Genomic DNA, 10,518 nt, shown 5'->3' with positions numbered 1-10,518 from the left:
TTACTATGTATTTAAAAAGAATCACTGTATGCACATTTTGTACATATGTAATTATTTTTAGGACTGATTTTATTATGCTAGTGTAATGATGATTAATAAAGAAATATTTAAATATGGACATACATATATGATATTTATACTTTTAACAAGCGATGTACACGTATTAAATTGAAAAATTTAATTATTCAATTCCTTTAAATTCAAGGCATATTCAGTTCCTGTAAAATTAAAAAAATAGACTTATAACCTTTTAACTTCCAGTTTTCTATATTGCTTTACACCCTATTGGAAAATTATAACCGGAATCCATATAGACAAGTTTTAACGAACTATTTTTCGTGCTATTTACTTTATTTTTCTTGTTTTAAATAGTGTATTCTGTGTGTGTGTATTATTTAAACAAAATTCAACAAACTTTCGTAAAACTTCAAGTTTTTAATAAGAATAATAACAGAATTATGTATGCAGTTTTGTAGTCCATTAAATTTTAATACAATAAAGTGCAAGTTTGATGCTGAAATTCCTTTGATTTTTAATTTTTTTTTGCTAGCGGTACTGTGCATTTGTACGAAAAAATTGTAGAACGTACCTTTTACGTTTTATTATCAAATCCAATCTAGACGTCGTCAAATTAGCGGCCTTTGTTATCGTTAACGACAACAGCTGATTTGGCGCTAACGAATGTTGTTAGGGAAACGTTTACCGAATAGCTAAATTGTTAAAATTGTTGTTTAGCTGACTTAACAACAACAAGAGGTGTTAAAATCTCGTAGTGAATCGCACCACTGGTCGTACGAAAACCACACTCTATAAGTCACCTATCATGCCCGTGCTAGTATATGGCGCAGAAGCATGGACAATGACAACATCCGATGAGACGGCTCTTGGAGTATTCGAGAGAAAGATTTTGCGGAAGATTTACGGGCCTTTACGCGTTGGCGACGGCGAGTACCGCAGACGATGGAACGATGAGCTGTATGAGCTTTACAACGACTTGGACATAGTGCAGCGAATTAAAATACAGCGGCTCCGCTGGCTTGGCCATGTCGTCCGAATGGACGCCGACGCTCCAGCTCTGAAAGTATTCAACTCGGAACACGTTGGTGGTAGCAGAGGAAGAGGAAGGCCCCTACTGAGATGGAAAGATCAGGTGGAGAAAGACTTGGCTTCACTTGGCATTTCCAATTGGCGCCAGTTGGCACAGAAAAGAAACGACTGGCGTGCTTTGTTCAACTCGGCCAAAATCGCTTAGGCGGTTACAGCGCCAAATAAGAAGAAGAAGAAGAAGTAGTAATATTAGAGTGAGAAGAAATATTTTGACACTGCCCTATTTGAAAAATTGCCTTTAAAATTTGACTATAAGGCCGCCGAATGACAGAAAATGAAGCGAGAAAGCTGTTTTATTACTTTACCGGTTTACTGCGCCATGGTTCCATACAAACGACTCTTTTCCTATATTTTGTTAGACTTTTCATAAGTAAAAATATTTTGTGAATATTACTTTATTCACATATATCACAATTTTTGTTTAATTGTATTTTCGGGATAAGCAAAGTTCTTTTCCTTCTGTCAGTAAACTGTTTTAGTTAGAAATAGTATGAATAAGCAATGGAAAATAGGGCAAAATTTGTTTTATTTCCCTGCTTTGTTGGAAATAAAGCAAAACTCAGATTTTGGTATTACTTCCCATTTAAAAGTGAACTAAAGCAATAAATAGTTTATTTTAGTACAAAACGAAATGAAATTTTATGCTCCTAAATATTTCTTTCTTACCACCATATAAAAAAGTGTTTTATGTAATGTACATAAATGTGATATATGAAGAGGTTAGAATCAAAAGGATCTACGTAGGTCTGATATTTTTTTGAGATAATTAAGGTTAAAGTTGATTACCTATTGTAAACCCTGGGTAAATGCATTTGAAATGATTATTGCCCAAATGAATGCAGGTTAATTAACTAATTCAAAGACTTGAATCCCTTTGTCACCAAATAAACACTATATTTAACTACACAAATATGGGTATAAACTATATTTTCAAAAAATGTTACTCAGACCCTTATGATTTTAACCCCTTCATATGTACATATATTTTCACACATACATATGTAAGTATGTACATTAGGGTGGTCCAAAATGCATGTAAAAAAGTAAAATCCGACTTTACTTTTTTATGCTCTCACCCCCTAGTTTTGATTGTAGTAGATTGTTCTATACCGAAAAAAAATATATCCCTATTTTTTTTTTAAATCAAAAAATATTTAGAGGTCGCTCAAAGCGCCCAATAGAATCCTTAAAAATTTATATTTTTCTGTCGGAAAACTCAGTTTATCTGCAGAAGATTCTCAATAATAATTCCCAATTGTTTATTTAAACATTTTTTTTTATCGCAACTATAATTTATAGGTCCGCCATAAGCCCACAAAAACCCTGGAAAATGCAATGGGGGACCAATAAAAAATCGTTAGTATTAAAAAATGGTTAAATACACAATCGGGTGTTATTATTGAAAGTCTCCTGAAGAGAACCAGAGTTTTCCGACCGAAAAATATTGGTTTTAAAGAATTCTATACCATTTCTACGAAAAGTTGTTTCTTTCCCATATAAAAAATAAAAAAATAGGGGTATACCTTTTTTATTTAGAACAGTCCTAGGGGTTGATAGCATTACATACAAAGTTGCATAAAAAGCCAATTAATTCAATTATTCCTTTTTCCTTTTGTTTTGTTAGTTCCGTTAAATTATGTAACTGATTTTATGAATTAATATATGGGGCATTTCACCTCAAGTGACCCAACTTTTGAAACCTATGTCTTCCGATCGGGATGATGCACCAAGGTTAGTCCTAAAAAATAGTAGTTATGACACAAAATTTCAATGGGATCGGTCAAACACACTCCGAGTTGGAGGGTCTAGAATTTTGACATTTTGGTCAAACGGCCATTTTTTCGGATCCATATAACTAATTACCTATTGTATTTAGAAAATTTTTTCAGGAATGTTTTCGATAGATTTCTCTTCAGTCTTTACAAATTTTATTTTTTTTTAATTAAAATGAATTTTTTTTAATTTTTTTTTTTAAATAAAAAATAATTTTTATGTTTTTTTTTCAAAAAGGGGTATTTTTTTTTGCTCAAAAGAAAGTTTAGGTATTTTTCTTTAAGAGCTTTGTGGTCGCTTAGTGGGATGCAACTTGTGTATCAATCAAAATTAGCGTTTAGTAACTCGAACTAGTAGAGCAGAAAAAATTCAACTTCTCACGCTTGCTCCACCGACATGGAGTCGCGCAAAAACAATGGCTGAGTTTGGAACATCAGAAAGAAAAGCCAGGATTGCTAAAAAATTAGTTGCAGAGCATGGCATACTCACACTCCCAAACACAAAGAAAGGAAAACCTTTAGAGTGCAAAACTGAAGCTCTAGTGACTCAGTTTTATCAGCGCGATGATATGAGTCGCCTGATGCCAGGGATGAAAGACTGGGTGTCTGTACGAATTGACGGTAAGAAAGTTCAAATGCAGAAGAGGATAATTCTCTGCAACCTGAATGAGCTGTTCGCGAGCTTTCAATCTGAACACGAGGATATTAAAATTGGATTCACAAAATTTACCCAGCTCAGGCCAAAACATTGCGTCTTGGCAGGAAGCAGCGGAACTCATACAGTATGCGTTTGCATTTATCATGAAAATGTGAAGCTGATGTTGAAGGAAATCAACTTGAATTATTTAACAAATGATTCGGCGGAAGATTTGAACAGTTACCGTGATTGCCTTAAATTGACAATGTGTCCTAATGTATCAACTTCTTGCCACTTGGGTGAATGCTCAAATTGCCCGGGAACTACGTTCATCAAAGAGAATTTGGTCAAGTCTTTTGACCGAGAATTTGTGGAGGAGGTCAAATTTGAATCTTGGCTGCAGTCTGAAAGGTGCACATTGAAAACAGTTATCTTAAGTGTGGACGATTTTGTGGAAGAAATTTGTACCGGATTGGTAAACTTGAGAACCCATGACTTTCAAGTCAAGGAGCAGCGGTCATTCTTCGAAAATTTGAAGATACATTTGCAGGCAGGTGAATTCGTTATTTCATACGATTTCGCAGAAAACTATAAATATGTTATCCAGGATGCCATACAAGCATTCAATTTCAATAACGACCAAGCAACTATATTTACAATAGTTATTTACTACATGAAAGGTGGAAAACTGGAACATAAAAGTATGGCAATCATATCCGACGATTTGAAGCATGACGCCGTTGCTGTTTATGAGTACCAGAAGATAATACTAAATTATCTAAAATCCGAATTCACAGTAGCGAAGGTATACTACGTTTCGGATGGAGCTCGTCAGCATTTTAAAAACAAAAGTAGCTTCGCAAATCTTATGGCTCATGAAACAGATTTCGATACACCAGAGGGTATGAAACTTTGGTTAGGCGTGTTATATACCGTTGGAAAGGTAATTGTATATACCTTCTCATATAAGTTTTATTTTCAGATTTCCGAGACACACAATAATACGAAAAAAGAAGACAATAGGTCATATATTAAAAATTAAAAAAAAAACCGCTGTTTCGAGTTACTAAACGCTAATTTTGATTGATACACAANAAAAAAAATAAAATTTGTAAAGACTGAAGAGAAATCTATCGAAAACATTCCTGAAAAAATTTTCTAAATACAATAGGTAATTAGTTATATGGATCCGAAAAAATGGCCGTTTGACCAAAATGTCAAAATTCTAGACCCTCCAACTCGGAGTGTGTTTGACCGATCCCATTGAAATTTTGTGTCATAACTACTATTTTTTAGGACTAACCTTGGTGCAAATTTCATCCCGATCGGAAGACATAGATTTCAAAAGTTGGGTCACTTGAGGTGAAATGCCCCATATTTATTTGTAATAAATAAGCCAGCGTCGGTATCGGTACCGGAAAAAAAATTGGAATCGGTCGGACTCTAGTTATGCATACTTAGAGTTGTCACATAAGGAATCTGTTTAATGAGCTTTGGGTGTAAGCGGTTACCCAGCGCACAGAATACATATGTAAAAGTCTGTTGATTTGAGATTTCTACGTAAAATGACATGCAGTGCAGTCCAAAGTATGCATAAGTGATCCTTAACACATATTGCACCTTAATTTCGCCTTAACAAATGTCGTAACAAAGAGCAAAATGCCTCTTAGCAAAGTAAGTGATGCTATTGTGAAGCCATTAAACACAAAAGAATTAACAATTCTTCTCTGACCGACTTATTTAGTTCTGTAAAATTAATTATGTAGTTTGTATGCACGTATATATGTATGCACATAAAATACAAATATACTTATGAGTGTGAATCTTGTGTGCTATCTATTGTATTTACAACTGCAGCTCCTTGGAGTAGAGATAAAAAAGTTTATACAAATTCTCCCTTACGATCATTGGGCTGACCTGTTTTCATGGGACTCATCAGCATTGTTCTGATCCTTTGGAAGCGGCGAAATTACTATTACAAACCACGATTGACGGCACGGTTACTGAAAACAACCCTTCAAGACAAGTTTTGTTTTGTTTGTACATACATATTTATATATGTACGTTAGGGTGCCCACCGAAAATGTTTTTTTTTTGGAAATTTCAAGACCCTACTTCAGGGGGTCCAGATTGTTTAAAAAAAAGCGCAATTTCTGAAAAAAAAATCGCCAAAAATTATCCTTTTTTTTAGTAAAATTCATAAAATCGATTTAACAAATCTTTTATTTTAAAAATGAAATCTTGTTATAATATAGTTTTTAAAACCAAAAACGAATATAATACCTTCAGAAGGTAATAATAAGTAACACAAATCACTTATGTGATAGTGATGTACAAACAATTTTCTTTAAAACTACGCATACTTTTTAAAAATATTTGTTTCAACACATTTTACAATAGGACTACGCAATTACTGAGTTTATTATAACTCATATTAATGGATTAATCGCACAATCCGATTTTAAGAGCTCGGCGCTAAAAATAAAATAGAAACCTATAACAAGGCGAGATCAGATATTTCCACAATTTCTTCAAAATCACCTATAGTGTCTGAATCATTTACATTTCTGTTGTTGTCATATATTGGGCTATTCAACCTTGATAGCATACTTTTTGATATTAGGTACGTTTTGCAGCAGAAACTATTAACCTTCATATAACACTTTATTCGAACTGTTGAATTAAAGCTTTCCAACCTCATCCTATTTCGAATCTTAGTTTTTGTTGAATTCATTAGGGGAAAAACGCGCTCAACAAAGCTGTGAGTGCGGCAAGAATAATAATATGAATTTACTTTTATTTCCAAACATTTTATTGTCTGTTGCGGTTTTCACTCCGTAAGCAACCCAACAAGCATTTCAGTAAACGCGTTTTTAAAAATAACTTAAATTAAGTTTGCTATAATAAGCGTTAAATAAGCATTTTTAATATTAAGCTTATTAAAAGTTTTTTCAAATAAACCTTTAATAAGTTTTGAGAGCGAATGTTTATAAATAACTTAAACTTATAAATGAAATGTAAATGCGAACGACATGAAGTAGTAAATATAAAATTTTTTCAATCGTAAGTGACGTGTTTACGTTTTTTAAAATATATTATTAAAAGAAAAAATTAAATAAAACCAATGCGGTAAAACAAGAAAATCCAATCCAGGACCCGCTGCGCTAATCGGTGGAGCATTCGAGTCTTCAAATGATGAGTTCCCCTTATCCTTTCTTAGTTTAACATTCAATTAAAAATGTATTAAATTTTTTTCAGAAAAGTTCATCAATGAGAATGGCGGCGATGAAGCGGAATATATAGCTGCATCGATGTCGCTTTTCCAATTTGCCAATAACCGCAAGTAATTGAAAGCACGCAACAAGATGTAATAATTAACTTTTTTATGCTTAATTTGTATGTGTTATTGTGAATTTGTATGCTAAAATGTCTATTCCCTATTTATATTTTCGCGACTGTAGATGAGTCCGCCGAAAATTCGCATTTCGTTTAGTTTCTAGATGTTAAGCAATCTATGTATGAGTTTTTAATGAAATATCTTTAAATAAAGGGTTATAAAAATGTTTATAAAAAGCTTTCTTTTGAAAATTTTTAGTAAGTATTGATACGCTTATAAAAATTTTTTTTTGAACCTTTATTATAAGTTTACAATTTTACGCTTATAAAAAGCTTTCTTTTGAAAATTTTTAGTAAGTATTGATACGCTTATAAAAATTTTTTTTTGAACCTTTATTATAAGTTTACAATTTTACGCTTATAAAAAGCTTTCTTTTGAACATTTATTACAAGTTTATATTTCTACGCTTATAACCAATGTTCCTTTTCGATTATATTACGCTTACTTTCAAGCGTTTTATAAACAAAAAATCAACGTTTTGTAAGCTTAATGTTTATAATTGAAAACTTAAAAAAAACTTTCTTTAAGTTTATTTTGCTTGTTGGGAACTATCCAAAATTCTTCAGAGTCGAATAGAATGGTTCTGAAAAAGTTATTCCATGGGAAAGTTAAAAGATTAAAATATTCAGTTTATGCTACTTTTCTTTCCTTCAAAGTCAGGCAGGTCCCTGAAACTCGCCCTCTTGTGATTCACACACTTTTCTGGTGACAAAATCAAAGCTTTTTTAAAAGTATTTAATTGGCTAGGTAATCGTTTCAAAAGTTCTTGGATAAGGGTGATTAAATATTTTTGACAGTCTCTTAATATGCTTCTTAAGTCAAGTTTATCACGCAGTTCATTAGCCTCTTCTGTAAAATTATCGTGGAAAACTAAGTTTTGCATATTTTTATTATTGGAAAAAATTTATTTGAAGGGAAAAAATCGCCAAAAATCGCAAATGGCGATTTCCTATATTTTTACGCGCATATATCCAAGAAAAATCGCCAAATTGGCGCGGAATCGCCAAATCTGGACACTCTGCTGGAGAGTTAGTGGCAAGTTACTGGATAATTTGTAAAAGAACACAAATACTGGCAGCCACTGCCGCAGCAAACACAATACGGCGTTGTCAGTGACTGCTTTTTTTGAACATTCCCTTTTGTTTGTTTACATTTTTGTTGTTGCCTTTCAGGCTTCAGTGACATCAACAGAAGTTGGCTGCGTTTCATTTATGTCAAATTCAACATGCGAAGTTTGCTGCGGTGAAGGCAGTGGCAGTGAATTTAGAATTTGGGCTAAACTGAGCAGTACTGCTAGCTGCCACTGCTGTATTGTGAGTCGCTCAATTGGACACCACACTTTCTAAAAAAACAGCTGATTTCGAAAAACTGCCGCTGCCACTGCGTTATTGTATTTTGGGCTTCATTTAGGTTTGCCGGATTCTGAATCGGAGAAAGGAGTACATTTCTATTTTCGATAGAAAAAAAGCAGTATAAAACTTAAAAAAAGGAGTAACATTTTTTTTAAATTTTTGGTGCAATTTATTATTAAAAATTACTATTAATTAGGTACAAACAAACAAAGATATCTTAGAAATCTTTTTCAAAGCAACAATAAATGTTAAAAATAAACAACTAAATTCTACAAAAGAATTACAGACTCTTACTGAATGTATGGCCATTTTTTTTTTAAATTAAAGCCGTATAATTAATTAAATGTTGAATGTACGATCATGCTTACACCTATTCACTATCGCACTTAACTTTGCTTACTAAGTAGTGTTTGCCACAATATGAATGGCAAAGTACAGGGCGTAAAATAATAACTGTCGCACAGGTTTTATGAAAAATAAAAGGGTCCTTTATTAACTTTCTAAATATTTTACTTTAATTTTATTAATTAGTTTTAAAATTTTAATCCTTATTTGCATTTGCCAGCCTTGGGAGATAAGTACATGTCTTTTCCAGGTGTATTTTTTCTTAGACTTTGTATAAAAAAAATGTAAAACAAGCAAAAAAGTCAAAGTTCGGGTGGAGCCGGACATTAAATACCTTTCTGAAAACTGCCGTTATATGGTAAGAAGAGTGGTTTTACCCCTATTTCTAACAATTTCGATTGTATGTTCAGTTATATATAATGAGATAAACTTATATAGTCAGATGTGGGCGGTATCACGCCCACTTTCCGAAATTCTATAAAAATAATACTTATTTTCAAGGGATTGTTGTTAGTATCAATTTTTAGTAAATAAGCGTGCTTAAATTTCGAAATATCGAAGTTTCAAGAATTTCTGACATTTACCTTCATAGGAAAAGTGGGAGTAATTTTAGTCCGATTTCAATAATTTTTAAAGTTTTGGTTTTTTGTGGTAAGCAAAATAATCGTACCAAGTTTGGTACAAATTGATCGAACTGTTACCGAGATATACATACCTGGTCATAAGTGGGCGGTGCCACGCCCATTTTGCAAAATTTTATCATAAACGTGTTTTTTGTTAAAGAATTATTGTAAACATAAATTTTGAATAAATTAGCTTCTGTATTTACTGATTTATCGAATTTCTCTAAATTAAGTTATATGGGAAGTTGGCGTGGTTATGGCCAGATTTCGCCAATTTTCAATACCAACCTACCCTAGGTAAAGGGCAATCTCCATACCAAGGTATCCCGATTTTTGCTCGAGTTATCGTGTACACGGACAGACGGACGGACAGACAGACATGACTTATTCGACTTGTCTTTTAATTCTGATCATTTTTGTATACATTTGTCTATATCTATCTCGATTCGTTTTGGCTGTTACAAACAACTGTTATGTGAACAAAATTATAATACCCTTGTGCACAAGTACGCTCGGGTATAAAAACTGTATAGGGTTGGTCGAATGAATAGCCTCCTAGTCACCAGTTCCGAGTCTTTTCGATCGCTGAGTATGAGGACTTGTGTTGGACAAAAGACGGAGTATAAAGGACCCAAATGGGGAAAATTAGCTTATGGTTACAGAAGATATGCGTGTCGCTTGCATTTTTCTCTCAAAGTGTTTACCGCCGGCAAACCCAAATGAAGGTTAAAATTTAAAAATGAATTAATAAAATTTAAGTAAAACCTGTGGATAATTAACAATAAACTACTTTTTTCGCAAAATCTATAAAGTTCCCTTTTATTTTTCAAAAAAAAAACCTGTGCAACAGTTATTATTTTACACCCTGTATAAGATAAAATATTAATAGCTGGAAAACGGAGTACAAAAGGACAAAACTAAGAAAGGAGTAAATTTCCAGATTTTTTTTTTTTGTGTACAAGGGAGTACATTGCAATAAAAAAAGAGTACGTTTACTCACAAAAGCAGTACGTCTGGCAACCCTAGCTTTAAAATACTGCGATTCATTATATGTTATTCTTAATTAACTAAAAAATAATTAATCCTTATTAAATATCCAGTAAAAAAGTTATTAAAAACGGCTTTCTGTTATTGATAGAGATTTTTTCTTTGTTAAAAAGTGTAGTTCGAGAGTGTTTTGAGATACGAGGGTTTGCCAAAGTTCCGTCGATATGTAACTTAGTCCACCTCTTACGAAGGCTTATGAAAAGTGATGAGAGTAAAAAAATACATATCGCCGCTAGAC

Source organism: Rhagoletis zephyria, unplaced genomic scaffold (assembly GCF_001687245.7).
Source record: "Rhagoletis zephyria isolate East Lansing unplaced genomic scaffold, Rhagoletis_zephyria_1.1 Rzeph_scaffold_03124, whole genome shotgun sequence".
Taxonomy (NCBI): domain Eukaryota; kingdom Metazoa; phylum Arthropoda; class Insecta; order Diptera; family Tephritidae; genus Rhagoletis; species Rhagoletis zephyria.
This window is presented reverse-complemented; position numbering follows the sequence as displayed.